Here is a 15786-nt window from a genome sequence, read left to right on the forward strand (position 1 = left end):
GCAGTGTAGCAGGAAGTGGGTCTCATCCTCCACGGCCTCCTGGTCGCACTGTTGGCACAGTCGGCTCTCCCTGGGCTTGTAGTTCTGTCTGTGGCGCCCGGATTCGATGAGCAGGTTGTGGGCGCTCAGTCTGTAGCGGCTCAGGATCTGTCTGTCTCTGGGGTTTGGCAGTTTCTCCAGATATGGCGCCAGTTTATATTCCCGCTGTAGACTCCGGTATATTGTCAGTTTCTGGGATGTCTTTATGTCGTTCCTCCAGTCACTGATATATTCCTCTTGGCCTTTGTTTATTGTCTTCTTGATTTCGGCTTTTGTGAGGCCGCGCTGGGTGACATTTTCTTCAGGCCGGGTCAGGGTGAGATGTTCTGGGGGGCCTGGTTTACCTGGGACCCCTTGGTGTAACAGGGCTTTATGGTGATAGGAACTTTGCCTGCTGCTGTGTAGATGGGCCCAGAATGATAGCGCCCTCTTCTGGATTGTGAGGTGTAGTGGGAATCTGCCCAGTTCTGCCCGACAGGCACTATTTGAGGTGCTCCGATGGACTTGGAGAAGGTGTTTGCAGAATTCTAGGTGGAAGATTTCTGTTGGGCTGGAATCCCACCTTGACCAGTCTGGGTATGTGTCCGGACCCCAGACTTCACTGGCATACAGGAGGATTGGGGAGATGATGGAGTCAAAGATTTTCAGCCAGACCGTCACTGGTGGTTTGAGATGATAGAGTTTTCTTCTGATGGCATAGAAGGTTTTGCACGCCTTGTCTTTCAGAATCTCTATGGCTTGTTTAAAGCTTCCTGATTGGTTGATTTCTAGGCCCAGGTAGGTGTACCGGTCGGTCGCTGTGATTGTGGCGTTATTTAGTGTGAAGGTCGGGTGCCTGGGGGATTTTGAGTTTCTCTTCTGGAACACCATGATGTTGGTTTTCTTTGCATTGATGGGCAGTGCCCACGTGGAGCTGAATTTTTCTAGGATTTGCAGGTTGTCTTGGAGACCTTTCTCGGTTGGTGATAGTAACAGAAGGTCATCTGCATACAGCAGGAATTTCACCTGGGTGTCATGGAGGGCGAGACCTGGTGCTGAGGAGGATTCCAGAGCTGTGGCCAGTTCATTGATGTAGATGTTGAAGAGCGTTGGACTGAGGCTGCAGCCTTGTCTGACTCCTCGGCTCTGCTGGAAATCAGCCGTTCTTCTCCCGTTCACCTTCACGCTGCATCTGTTCTCTGTGTAGGAGCTTCTGATGACGTCATAGGTTTTACCTCCTATTCCGCTCTCCAGCAGTTTCAGGAATAGGCCCGGGTGCCACACTGAGTCAAAGGCCTTCTTAAAGTCCACAAAACAGGCGTAAATCTTCCCATGCTTTGTATTGTGGACGTGGCTCTTGATGAGGCTGCGCAGGGTGTAGATGTGGTCAGTGGTGCGGTGGTTTGGCATGAACCCAGCTTGGCTTTGGTGGAGGACATTGTGCTGGGTGAGGAAGCTGAGGATTCTCTTATTCAGGATGCTGCTGAACAGTTTCCCCAGGTTGCTGCTGACACATATCCCTCGGTAGTTGGCCGGGTCGTACCTGTCCCCACTCTTGTGGATTGGTGTTATAAGGCCTTGGTTCCAGATTTGCGGGAAGTAGCCGGCACTCAGCACTATATTAAATAGTTTGACTATTGCGGCCTGTATTTCTGGCGGGCTGTGTTTTATCATTTCTGGTGAGATTCTGTCTAGGCCGCTGGATTTTTTACACCTTATGTCTGAGGTTCTCTCTGTTACTTCTTGCAGTGTTATTGGTGTATCCAGGGGGTTTTGAGAATCTTTAAGTGTTTCCTCCATCGCCTTCAATTTTGATATTATTTGTTTTTGTTCTTGGCTTTGTTCTTCTTTCGGGATATCTTTGTAGAGGTCCTTGAAATATTGGAGCCAGATGTTGCCATTTTGAATATGAAGGTTGTTTTTCTTGCAATTTTTGCCCATGTGTTTCCATAATTCCCAGAACGAGTTGTCAGCCCATCTATCTATCTATCTCATATCTATCTATCTATCTATCTATCTATCTATCTATCTATCTATCTATCTATCTATCTATCTATCTATCTATCTATCTATCTATCTATCTATCTATCTATCTATCTATCTATCTCATCTCATCTCTATCTATCTATCTATCTATCTATCTATCTATCTATCTATATATCTCATATCTATCTATCTATCTATCTATCTATCTATCTATCTATCTATCTATCTATCTATCTATCTATCTATCTATCTATCTATCTATCTATCTCATCTCTATCTATCTATCTATCTATCTATCTATCTATCTATCTATCTATCTATCTATCTATCTATCTATCTATCTATCTATCTATCTATCTATCTCATATCTATCTATCTATCTATCTATCTATCTATCTATCTATCTATCTATCTATCTATCTATCTATCTATCTATCTATCTATCTATCTATCTATCTATCTATCTATCTCATATCTATCTATCTATCTATCTATCTATCTATCTATCTATCTATCTATCTATCTATCTATCTATCTATCTATCTATCTATCTATCTATCTATCTATCTATCTATCTATCTATCTATCTATCCCCTAACCAATCACTAGAATGAAGCAGCTGAAGGTCTCGTGTGAGCGATCAGCCGCTTCGTGTCTGTTCGGCTTTTTCCGGAAAGCCGATGTATCGGAGTGCGGGATCATAGACTTTGTATTGAGTCCGATACATTGATATCCAGAAATGGCCGAACAGACACGCAGCGGCTGAGCGCTGACACGAGAACTTCTGCCGCTTCGTTGTAGCGATTGGTGGGGGTCTCAGTGCTCGGACCCCCCCAATCCAAACTTCTGACATGTCACCATGACACATCAGAAGTTTGGCAAGCGTTTAGTTACCCTTTAAGTGTCCCTTATATCTGGAGAATGTAGGAGAACTCGTCTGTGGAAATCTCTTCTCCGTATTATCCCGCAATAAATAAAGGATCAGTCATGAGAGAATTAGATGAGTATCGGGCGGATTAGAGGGGATCGGTGCGGGGTCCTGCTCCTTTACTATGTGACTATATTGAGGCCTATAAATGGCAACTATTATACAGAACGCAGACACTTTCCCAGAATCCCGCGCTGGACCCTATTAACGCGGCGGTGACCGCCATCTTCCTTGGAATCGCCGCATTACAACCAAACAGGATTTGTTCCACATGAATTTGTCAGCGCAGGAGACCTGAAGATTGCAGCGGCTCAGGCAATTACCCGGCGCTGGGATATTTAAGGAGAACCCGGCCGCTGCCATCTCACCTTCCAATATCGCTAATACCTCAGAAACTTACAGGGCAGGACTTCACTATTATAAGCTGCCGATTATCTGAAGACGAGGAACGGAGCCGCAGCTGTGAAGCGAATTTCCTGCTCCGATGTATTTATAGAAGAGGCAATCAACACGAGCACCCCGATGTAAATACATCAGGAGGGGGGAAGGATTTACGCAGAGCATCGCCCCGAAATGATGTACAGTAAAGCAACACATTCAGAAACGCTGCGAGGGATCCACAGCCAGCAGCTCGGCCGCCCTATAGACTCCAAGGTCAGACACTACAACCCCTATCTGTGCACAAAACGGGACCGCAGACGTGAGCGTGATTATACGTGAAGAGGGTGAAGAGGGTGAGGGGCCATTCATGTGCAGGAACAGAGGAGCAACTTGAAGCTTCTGGGCCCCAATGTAAAATCTCCGCCTGCCATGCGCCATTTATATTACTGGTGACTTCGTATGCGGCCCCGATGTGACTGCCACCTGTGCACGCCCCAAACTACGCCCCTGAAGATCACCACACGCATAGAGGGAAATTATAAAATTATTCCTGCCTGCAGCCACCACTAGAGGGCGCTCACTGCACACAGATTTATACAGCTACACTATATGGTCAAAAGTATGTGCACCCCCTGCTAGTTATTGAGTTCAGGTCAGGGGCATAACTAGGAAAGACTGGGCCCCATAGCAAACTTTTGACTGGGCCCCCCCTCCCCTGGGTACCAAACACAGCCCCCCTTGTAGATAGTGCTATACAGCCCCCTGTAGACAGTGTAACACCCCCCTTGTAGATAGTGCCCCCCATGTAGACAGTGCCATTCAGCCCGCTTTGTAGAAAGAGCCCCCACCTCCCCTGTGTACATAGCACAATACAGCCCCCCTGTAGATAGTGCCCCCACCTCCCCTTTGTAGATAGTGCCATACAGCCCCCCCTGTAGACAGTGCCCCCTGTTTTGTAGATAGGACCCGTTCCCGTGACGAACGGAGATTCTACACAGGCCTCCTCAACGCCGATGGGATCCAATGACTGTACGAATGACTTGTACCTCCCTGCTCTGCCGTAGAGTTCAATAGTATCTGCGTGCTAAGGGCGCAGATACTATTTAATGTGGCTGTAGCATGCCACCGGGCATGTGGGCGGCACGCGCCCCTCACACCGCAGGCCCCGTAGCAACCGCTATGGCTGCTACAGCGGTAGTAAGGGCATGGCAACACGTAGCGGAATTCTTCCGCCACTGTCCGCATCAATGCCGCACATAATTTGCGTTGCAGATTCTGTTGCGGATCTGCCCAAAATTTGCAATAAATTGATGCGGACTAGCTGCTGCGGACTGCGGGAAAAGTGCTTCCCTTCTCTCTATGTGCAGGATAGAGAGAAGGGACAGCACTTTCCCTAGTGAAAGTAAAAGAAATTCATACTTACCGGCCGTTGTCTTGGTGACGCGTCCCTCTTTCGGCATCCAGCCCGACCTCCCTGGATGACGCGGCAGTCCATGTGACCGCTGCAGCCTGTGATTGACCTGTGATTGGCTGCAGCCTGTTATTGGCCTGTGATTGGCTGCAGCCTGTGATTGACCTGTGATTGGCTGCAGCCTGTGATTGGCCTGTGATTGGCTGCAGCCTGTGATTGGCCTGTGATTGGCTGCAGCCGTCACTTAGACTGAAACGTCATCCTGGGAAGCCGGACTGGAGACAGAAGCAGGGAGTTCTCGGTAAGTATGAACTTCTATTTTTTTTACAGGTCGCTGTATATTGGGATCGGTAGTCACTGTCCCGGGTGCAGAAACAGTTACTGCCGATCGCTTAACTCTTTCAGCACCCTGGACAGTGACTATTTACTGACATCGCCTAGCAACGCTCCCGTAATTACGGGAGCCCCATTGACTTCCTCAGTCTGGCTGTAGACCTAGAAATACATAGGTCCAGCCAGAATGAAGAAATGTCATGTTAGTAAAACCAATACGCTCCACAGCACACATAACATGTGCATGACATCTGCGGACTTCATTGCGGAATTTAGAATCTCCATTGAAGTCAATGGAGAACTTCCGCAATGAGTCCGCAACCAGTCCGACACAGGTCCGCAACATCCATTGTATGCTGCGGACACCAAATTCCGCGCCGCAGCCTATGCTCCGCAGCGGAATTGTCCGCAACGTGTAAACGAACCCTACTAAAAAGCTGTGGAAGGCAATGGAGAAACGGGTCCGCTGCGGATTTCCGCTGCGGAGTGTCCGCAGCGGAATTCCAGAGCAAATCCGCTACGTGTGGTCATGCCCTTACACCACTGGTTCAGGTGTTTTATTAACATCCACACGTGCATAAAATCCAGCACACAGCCATGTCATCTCCATAGAAAACATTACTAGTAGTATGGGTCATACTGAAGATCTCAGCGACTTTACATGTGGCACTGTCCAGGGGCGTAGCCAGGGCCGGCTCCAAGTTTATGTGGGCCCTTTGGTGACACAGACTTAGTTTGCCCCATTGCGGGGGAACTCACGGCGGCAGTCAAATGGCAGAAAACGTCACTTTGTGCCCCCATATAGAAGTTAGGCCCCTAGTTTGTACCCCCATAAATTTACTGCCCTCTGTAGCCACACAGCCCCCTCCTCCCTTGTAGTGCCACACAGTCCCCCTCCCTGGTAGTGCCACACAGCCTCCCTCCTCCCTGGTAGTGCCACACAGCCCCCTCCTCCCTGGTAGTGCCACACAGCCTCCCTCCTCCCTGGTACTGCCACACAGCCCCCTCCTCCCTGGTAGTGCCACACAGACCCCTCTCTGGTAGTACCACACAGCCTCCCTCCCTGTAGGCAGCGAATTTGGGGCTCCCTCTAGAAGTGGAATCCCCAGCCAGAACATTGCTGATGCTCTGGCTGAGGATTCTGCTTCAGGAGAAGCCCCTGACATCACTTTCCATATATTGAGAGTGTTGTGAGGGGCAACTCCAGAGTCATAGTCCCGGGCAGAGCGCTACTAGCGCTCTGCTGGGACTCCTGTTCTGCTCCTGGCATCACTGTCCATATATGGACAGTGATGTCTGCAGCAGTGCCTGAAGTCCCAGGCAGAGCGCTAGTAAAGGCTCTGCTCTGGTACTCCGGCTCTGGGGAAGCCCCTGACATCAATGTCTATATACGGCTAGTGATGTCAGGGGCAGTGGCGTAACTACCGCGGTAGCAGCAGTAGCGGCTGCTACGGGGCCCGGGGCTTGAGGGGGCCCGTGCCGCCAGCCGACACGCACACCCAAATGCCCGGTGACGCCGCTAGCAGCCATTATGGCTGCTACAGCGGTAGCGCCGCTACTGTGGGGCCCGCGCCGCCGAGCCTTACACATGCCTGTAGGTGTCGCTAGCACCGGAGGGGGCCCCAGTGCTAGCGGCAGCCAAATACATGTATTAGCACTGAATGGCCGGGCATGTTCCGTGCCTGACCATCCAGTGCCTTACAATGACACTGATTGGCTAGCGGCGCGATGACATCATCGCGCCGCTTCCATGCTTGGAAGGTGCTGATTGGCGGGGCAAGTCATTCTGCCCCGCCAATGAGCGTCATTGGAGGATGCTCGTTCAGCTCCTGCAGACATGCTCAGAAGAGAGCATGTCTGCATCGCCAGTGAACAGCGTGGGAACGGGATCATGTGAGTATGTCAAGTTTTTTTTTTCCCCCCTCATAAAAGTGTGAAAGGCATTATCTATAGTGGGGGGGTCTATCTACAGGGGGGGGGGTCGTCTTTATGTGGGCTATTATATATATATATATATACATATATATGGGGTCTATATGTGGGCCAGTAGCTACTGGGGGCTCTATATGTGGGCCATTATATACAGGGGGGTCTATATGTGGGGGTGTGGGCCATTATATACAGGGGGCTCTATATGTGGTCCATTATATACAGGGGGGTCTATATGTGGGGGTGTGTGCCATTATATACAGGGGGCTCTATATGTGGGCCATTATATACAGGGGGGTCTATATGTAGGGCACTATATACAGGGGTGGGCTATATGGAGAGCACTATCTATAGGGGAGCTATTTTTTTAGGGTGCTTTCTATAGGGGTGGGCTATGTGTGGGACACTATATACAGGGGTTGGGTTACCTGTGGGGCACTAGCAACAGGGTGGCTATATGTAGTGCACAGTCTAAAGGGGTGGGCTATATGTGGGACACTATATACAGGGGGAGCTATATGTGAGACACTATCTACAGAGGTGGGCTATACGTGGAACACTAACTATAGGGGAAGCTATATGTAGGGCAGCACGGTGGCTCAGTGGTTAGCACTATTGCCTTGCAGCTCTGGAGTCCATATGTGGGCACTATCTACAGGGGCTTCTATGTAGGTCACTATCTACAGGGGGCACGGTGTGTGTGTGTGTGTGTGTGTGTGTGTGTGTGTGTGTGTGTGTGTGTGTGTGTGTGTGTGACAGTTATATTTAGATGTGTTTAGAATTTTAACTTTGTTTACAGGTGCAGAAATGTTTTAAAAGTGAGAAGCTGAAGACATCTGAGCGGAAAACTGCAGAAGTGGGTCATGGCGGGAGAAATCCATCATAGATGTCTGAACCGGAGGGAGAAGAAAAGAACTAGAATCTGAGACGTCACCGGTGAGTCACTTAATGTAAATGTTTATTCTGCCTCTAATCAGTATTGTAGTCACTGTATGATCTGCAGCGAGATGATGGTGATAGGATTTTTTTGTGAAACCGCATCTCCCAGCATATCCTTACCATTGTTCCGGCCATGCTGGGAGCTGTAGTTTTACGCCGTACAAACCTATACGCAGTGGCGTAACTACCGCTATAGCAGCCGTAGCGACTTCTACAGGGCCTGCAGCATGAGGGGGCCCGTGCCACCCGCCGGCACGGCCCCCTCCGATGGCCGCAGGCTCCGCTAGCAGCCGCTATGGCTGCTACAGCGCGACGCCACTGAAGGGGTTGTTCCTACAAAAGACATGCATCCCCTATCCACAGGATAGGGGATACATGTGGGATCGCTGGGATGAGGAGAACGGGGGACCGAAAGTCCCCCCTAAGTTCTCCATCACAAACCTCGGACTTCCGGGGTCTGTGTCGGCAGCTCCGTAGAAATGACTTGCGCACCGGTCGTGCTTGTGCGCATGCGTGACCAGCGCTCCTTTCATTTTTATTGAACTGCGCAGACGCCGGAAGTCCGAGGTTTGTCATGGAGAACTTCGGGGGACTTTCGGTCCCCCGTTCTCCTTATCGCTGCCAGCGATCACTCATGTATCCCCTATCCTGTGGAGATCCTGTGGAGAGGGGATGCATGTCTTTTGTAGGACAAACTATAGGCCGTTTTTTTTTTTGGGGGGGGGCTATATGGCGTTATCTACAGAGGGGTTCTGTATGGTGTTATCTACAGAGGGGGTCTGTATGGCGTTATCTACAGGGGGCTGTGTATGGTGCTATCTATAGGGGGGCGCTGTGTGGTGGAATCTATAGGGAGGCACTATCTACAAGGGGGGGGGGTTGTGTGATACCCAGCAGAGGGGGGGCCCCAGTCAAAAGTTTGCTATGGGGCCCAGTCTTTCCTAGTTACGCCCCTGGTCAGGGGCAACCCCAGAGCCAATGTCCCGGGCAGAGCGCTACTAGCACTGCTCTGCTCCTGACATCACTGTCCACATATGGACAGAGATGTCAGGGGCTTCCCCAGAGACGGAGTCCCGGAGCAGAGCCGTTAGCGCTCTGCCTGGGACTCCTTCTCTTGTCCTGACATCACTGTCCATATGGATAGTGATGCCGTGACGACAGCAGAGAAAGCACCCGGCGGCCGAGTGGGTAGTGGGCAGTGGGCCCCGTCACTTGCCCGGGTTCGCCGGGTGCTGACACCGGCCCTGGGTGTAGCTATAGGGGTGCAGAGGAAGCCGTTGCACCCAGGCCAACCTGGTGCCTGAGGTGGCCCAAATACCACTCTGAGTCACATTAAAAGACACCAGTTTTGGTGGGGGACCCTGATGCAAATTTTGCTTGGGAGAGCAGGTGCTTTAAAGGGGTTTTCCCATCTCGGACATTTATGGCATCTCCACAGGACATGCCACAAATGTCCTACAGGTGCCGGTCCCACTCACCAAAGGGACCAACTCCACATTAACATCCATGGTTGTAGAATTGGATGTCCAAAAAGCTTTAAGGATGGTCAGGGGTGCACATACTTTGGGCATATAGTGTAGTATTGAGGTTAATCGGAGCTGTATAGATGAGCGCCCCCTTGTGGTGGCTGCAGGCAGAAATAGCTTTAGCATTTGACTTTATAGCGCAGTGGATTTGGAGCTCTGACCTCTATGAAGACACATTGATGTCCAGATTCATTTCATTATCAATCTTTATCGGACTAAAAGCTCCTTCTGGTGTTACTGAGTGCCAAGTCCCCGCACTTCCTTCACGCCGGCACAAATTTAAAGGAACATTTGAAGCAAAACGTATATACTGCCGGAAGAGGTGGTGCATGACACCAAAAAGAGACTGGCTGTGTCCTGTACGTCCCCCCTGATCGCCTGCTGCCACCACTAGGTGGAGCTACTTACTGCACGTGCATCCAAATGAACCCCCTTTATAATAGTGCAGTAAACTCCGGAGCTCCCCCTTGTGGTGGCTTCAGGCAGCAAGAATCCTTCTATTTATCTAATTCTAATTTATCATTCTACATCCATGCAGGGGATTTGGTGCTGTGTACCAGAAGAAACTGAGCTCCGATCCCTATTAAGATATATTTAGAAATCACTCAGCATCGAATATGAGAGGTTAATAAAATTAAGATGGTGTCCGACCGCCGCACAATCATCCGCGTGTTCTAATGTCTGTCTGCGCGCTGCTCCGCCAAAGATCGGAGGTAAAAATCAAAACGCAAACAGAAGAGGTTTTAATTATGACGGTGGAAGCCGAGGTCCGAGCGCTTCCCATCAACAAGTCGCTGTGGTTCATCTGTTTCCCGAATGCAACAAATAAGGGACGTGATGAATGGCGTGCGGGCGGGATCCTACACCGCCGGCGGGGAGATTTGTTGACCTATGATAAGTCTGTGGTTGCAGACAGCACTGGAAATATCAGAACAGTGGAGTAATTACCCGCCGCTGCCAATAAAACACATCCTCACCGCTATTAAGTCGGACGCCGTACATTTAATAGGTCAATTATGGATTTGTTGCAATTGCTGGAGATGGTTAAAGAGCAAATAAAGCCGCAGATCCGACAGGAACTTATAGGAGGGAGATCGTAGGACTGAGAACGTACATCCCGAGGACAAGCTGCACGCTCCCGGGTCCTAGAGCAGAATCTGAACCTCCCCCAATGTGATGTCCCCTAATGTAACCTCTGAGCCCAGGGGCAACCGCAACATCTCCATCCCCCGGAGCAGTAGTCTCCAAACTGTGAAGTTCCAGCTACTCTGACACCACAACTCCCAGCATGGGAGGCTGTCATGGTATGCTGGGAGTTGTAGTTCCACGGCAGCTGGAGAGTCATCCTGTCATTGTCCTATAGTTACACCACTGGTTTATGAGGATTCTAGTCTGAAGTCCCTGTGACCTCATATACTTCCCTATATGATGTCATGGAATGTTCTGAATGATGACATCACAATGCAGGAAAGCCAAAAAGTGCGATCACATGACCATGAGCTGAACATAAAATATCACCGATACAGGGACACATATATATTATAAAAACACCTAAGCTGATTAAAGTGACCGCAGCGTGTGAAAAAAATCCTTACATAGTGGAAGGTGCAGGGTCCCCAGCAGTGCAGAGTATTTAAGGAGAGGAGTGTGCTGATATTATGGGAGGTCGCAGATTGAGAGTTACATAATGGAAGGAGCAGGGATCCCAGCAGTACAGAGTATTTAAGGAGAGGAGTGTGCTGATCTTATGGAGGTTCACAGACTGAGAGTTATAGGAGATGAAAGGAGCTGAGACCCCAGCAGCACAGAGTTTTTCAGGAGGGGGGTGTGCCAATCTGGTTGGAGGTTGCAGACTAAAAGTTACATAGCATAAGAAGTAGGGCCCCCCCCCCCACAGATGTGCAGAGTGTTTCAGGAGAGTGTGCTGATCTTGTGGGAGGATGCAGTCTGAGAGTTACATAGTGAAAGGAGCAGGGGCCCTAGGGGCACAGAGTATTTCAGGAGAGGAGTGTGCTAATCTTGTGGGCTGTCACAGTCTGAATGCTACATAGTGGTCAGGCTCCTGATAGCACAGAGTATTTCAGGAGAATCACGTGCTTATGTTTGGGTCAATGACTTAAAGTTATAAGGTGGGGAATGGAGACAAGTAGAAGGTCGCAAACTAACAGTTACATAATAGAAGGCGCAGGTTGACCAGCAGCACAGAGTACTTCAGGGGACAGTCTTGTGATGATATAAAGATTTGCTAGGATGTCATCACATTCTCTGTTCTTGGGACTTGGACCGGGAACCTTCATGTTTTAGTCCTAAAATAAATGAAAAGTTAAATAAAACCTGGAGATGAATGAATTATTTGGCGCCCGCCGGTTCCAGTCCTCGCCCGGCACCTGTCACCTGACGTCACCCACGTTCACACCTTCTCATCATTATTTGCAGAATGTGTCAGAAAGGTGTGAAAACTGAAGCAGAAACACAGCCGTGCTGAGCGGCAGAACGTGGATCTGATAATGTGCGCCGCCCGGGGTCCCCCACCCCTCCCCCATCCGTCACATTGTAGGTGGTTTCAGACAGCGACACCTTCCCGCTAACCAGGTGTGAAACCTTGTAAACTGCGCAGCGCGCCCAATCTGACTGATCGCTCTAGTAAATCTTTTCCTTTTTAATTTTTTTTTCCATTTTTGTTTTTTCGTCTCTCAAAAGCCATAACTGGAATTTTTCCGTCGACACTTGTTAATTGTGGGACAAGTTTTGAAGGAGTTCACCATGCTTTTAAATCAACATCTTAACTTCATTCTAGGGGTCCACACGATCCCAGTGATACCAAATTTATTAACTTTTTTTGTATTACTACTTTACGCCGGGTTCCCACAGGTTGGGAAAAACTGCGCAGCGCATCCGATCTGGGACCCGCAGCACCTTCCGTCCGAAAAATCGCACCATATTGTGGTGCGGTTATTTGAACGGAATTTCTGCTGTGAAATAAAAAGCTGTTCAGACTTACCCCCTCCGTCTTCTGAGCGCGTAGTCCGGCCTCCTATGATAACGTTGCAGCCTGTGATTGGCTGCAGCGGTCACATGGGATGAAACATTATCCGAGGAGGCCGGACCGTAGGAAGAAGGAGAGATGTTCTGAGTTCTGGATTTTTATTTTTCCAGAGTTGCGATTTTTGCGGGGTAATCGCTGCGATTCTGCTGCAAAAGTCGCAACCCTTGTCTTTCTGTCGTGGGATTTGCATCCCCATTGAATTCAATGGGGCAAACCCGCAGCAGAACATCAACGAAAACGCAGCATAAAATGGACATGGATTTAAATTCTGCACCGCAGGTCAATTTATTAACGTTTACGCTGCGTTTTTTTCCGCAGCGTGGGCCGGAAATTTACTAAATCTCATCCAAAAACTGCTGCAAAAACTGCATTAAAACTGCGTGTGTGTGTGATCATGGCCTTAGGGAGTAATAACCAAAAAACAGCAATTCTGTCGTTTTTTTGTTTGTTTTTTACGGCGTTCATCCTGCAGGGTAAATCATTTTATATCGGAATAGTTCAGACTTTTACGGACGCTGCGATACCAATTAGGTTTATTTTTCTTATCTTTTTACATGACTTTAGGGGAAAAAATGGGAAAAGTTTTTTGTTTTTAACTTTTAACATTTTTTATATTTTGTACATTCTTAAAAATGTTATGTAATTGTTTTTTGACATTTTTTTTTTAGTCCCCCCCCCCCCCCCCAGGATACAATTGATTGTTTGATCTTTTGTGCAATACTTACATACTTCTATATTACGCTATATACCGGCTCCTTTTAGCGCAGCCTCGGACAACCATTGCCACCCTGCGATCGCAACCCCCCTCTATTTCTAGTTGCTTACATGGTACGGTCGCTATTGACCGTGGTATCTAAGTGGTTAAATGGCCGGGGATCAGTGTTATCTCCTATTAGGACTCGTTCACATGCTGCGGAATTGCCGCATTTTTTCCGGATGGAATTTCGGACAGAAAATTCGCAACAGTAGGTGAGATTTAACAAATGTCATCCACACGCTGCGTAAATATTCCAGCCATAAATTCCCCTGCGTTGCGTATTTTTCGGACCGCAGCTTGTCAATTTCTGCTGCGGAAAGTGGACTGAATTGCTGCGTTTTTCAGAGGGGACGTCTCCACCCCCCAACATTGAGAAAAACGCAGCAAAATACGCAGGAAATGGTGCGTTTTTGCCGCAGCGGAATTTCTGCTACTTTCAACGGAAATGCTGTAGAAATGTTGTGCAGTTAATTCTGTTGTGTGGACAAGACCTTATAGTGAAGTGTTGGCTGCCACATACAGTCCACAGCAGCTGAATATGGAGTGGGTTTCGCCCGTGTGACCGCTCTATACCCCCTCCCCACCCCTTGTACCAATTCTATCTTTGCTGCGTAGGGTCGGTTCACATGGCGGATTTTGCTTTGTGGATCCTGCCGTAAAATCCGCTGCAGAATTATTACTGCTGTCGGCAGGAAGATTCCTCCTCCCATTGACTTCCAAGATCGGGCAGGAAAAATCAGCTAGCGGGAAAAAGAAGCGTCCGTCTCCTATTAAAATGAATGGGAGGCAGAATTTTGTGCCGCAAAAATTCTGCCGTGTGAACAGGGACTTACAGGTGTTCTTAAAGGGAAACGCCACCTCTGATCAACAGTTGCAACATTTCATACCCCCATACACACGGCCGTGCCCGTAATTGCAGACGATTTACGGTCGTGTGCATGGGGCCTTTGGAAATCCTTTGCTTGACTTGTCTTGTTCTGATCCTCCAGAGCTGCATTCACAATTCAGCTGTTGCATCATGTCAGATCTTCCAATCTCATCAAGAGCTGCCTTCATTATTCCGCTACTACATATTGTCTTATCCTCCAGTCACATCCAGATCTGCATGCACAATTTTGGTTTCCATGGTTTCAGATGACAATTGCCCAGTTAGAGATAATCTCCGAGGTGAAATGATCAGAATAATATAGAAAAACTGTAGAAACCTTTAGGTAGCAATCGACAGAATCTTTACTTGTGATTGGAGAAAAAAAAGATGTCACCCAAGATCAGTGCAAGGAAGCAGCATTTTGTGAATACTTATAGGTTACCTAACACCTGAAATGCTGCAAAGTTAATGACTCTTTTATCATGTGAAAATGACTTTACTTGAGTATCGGTGCACCGGCAGAGGCTGCCGTATGTTGTTGTGTGATTTTTGTTTTTCTTCTTATATTTTCCAGTCCGGGTTTCTATGACATTTCTGCTTGTGGAGCTGCAGGTTCAGAGCTCAGTGGGTGTTCCCTGTGGAGCCGCTCTTCACCCCATTCTCGGATTCATTGCGGAAAATGCGCAGCGTATTACAGTAGCAGCAGTGTGGGTGAGATTACAACAAATCTCGTCCCCACACTGCGGAAAAATGCAGCCGAAAAAAACGCATATAAATTGAGCTGCGGTGCGGTTTCTTCAACCGCAGCATTATTGGACCTTCTGTTGCGGGTTTTCCCATTGAATTCAATGGGGTGTTTAAACACGCAACAAAGTGGTGTGTGTTGCGACATTTGCGAAAAAATCGCAGGTAAGAAAAGAATTTATAAAGTTATACTTACCCAGAGCTCCCTGCTTCTTCACAAGTCCGGCCTCCTGGGATGACGTTTCATCCCATGTGACCACTGCAGCCAATCACAGGCTGCAACATCACATAGACTGCAACTTCATCCCAGGAGGCCGGACTGCGAGCAGAGAAGAGGGAGGTGGTAAGTATGAATGTTTGTTTTTTTTTCGGCGCTGCTTTACGCAGCGGAATCTCCACCGGAAAAACACACCAAATCGTGGTGCGATTTTTCGGACCGCATTCACTGCGGTGTTCAGGGCAGATACGCTGTGAAGTTTGACATCCATCCAGAACACACCGTGTGTGTTCCTAGACTTAGGGCTTATTCAGACTAACGTGATATACGTCCGTGCAACGCGCGTGATTTTCACGCGCCTCCCACGGACCTATATTAGTCTATGGGGCCGTGCACACTGTCAGTGATTTTTGCGCAGCGTGAGTCCGCTGCGTAAAACTCACGACATGTCCGTTCTTTGTGCGTATTTCGCGCATCACACACCCATTGAAGTCAATGGGTGCGTGAAAACCACGCATGTCACACGGAAGCACTTCCGTGCGAACAGCGTGATTCGCGCAACAGCAGTGAAAAGTATGAATGAAAACAGAAAAGCACCACGTGCTACAAACATCCAAACAGAGTGTCATAATGATGGCGGCTGCGCGAAAATCACTCAGCCGCGCATCATGCGGGGGTGACACACGGAGCTGTTAAGTGCCTT

The sequence above is a fragment of the Rhinoderma darwinii genome, chromosome 5 (genome assembly GCF_050947455.1).
Source record: "Rhinoderma darwinii isolate aRhiDar2 chromosome 5, aRhiDar2.hap1, whole genome shotgun sequence".
NCBI classification, from domain to species: domain Eukaryota; kingdom Metazoa; phylum Chordata; class Amphibia; order Anura; family Rhinodermatidae; genus Rhinoderma; species Rhinoderma darwinii.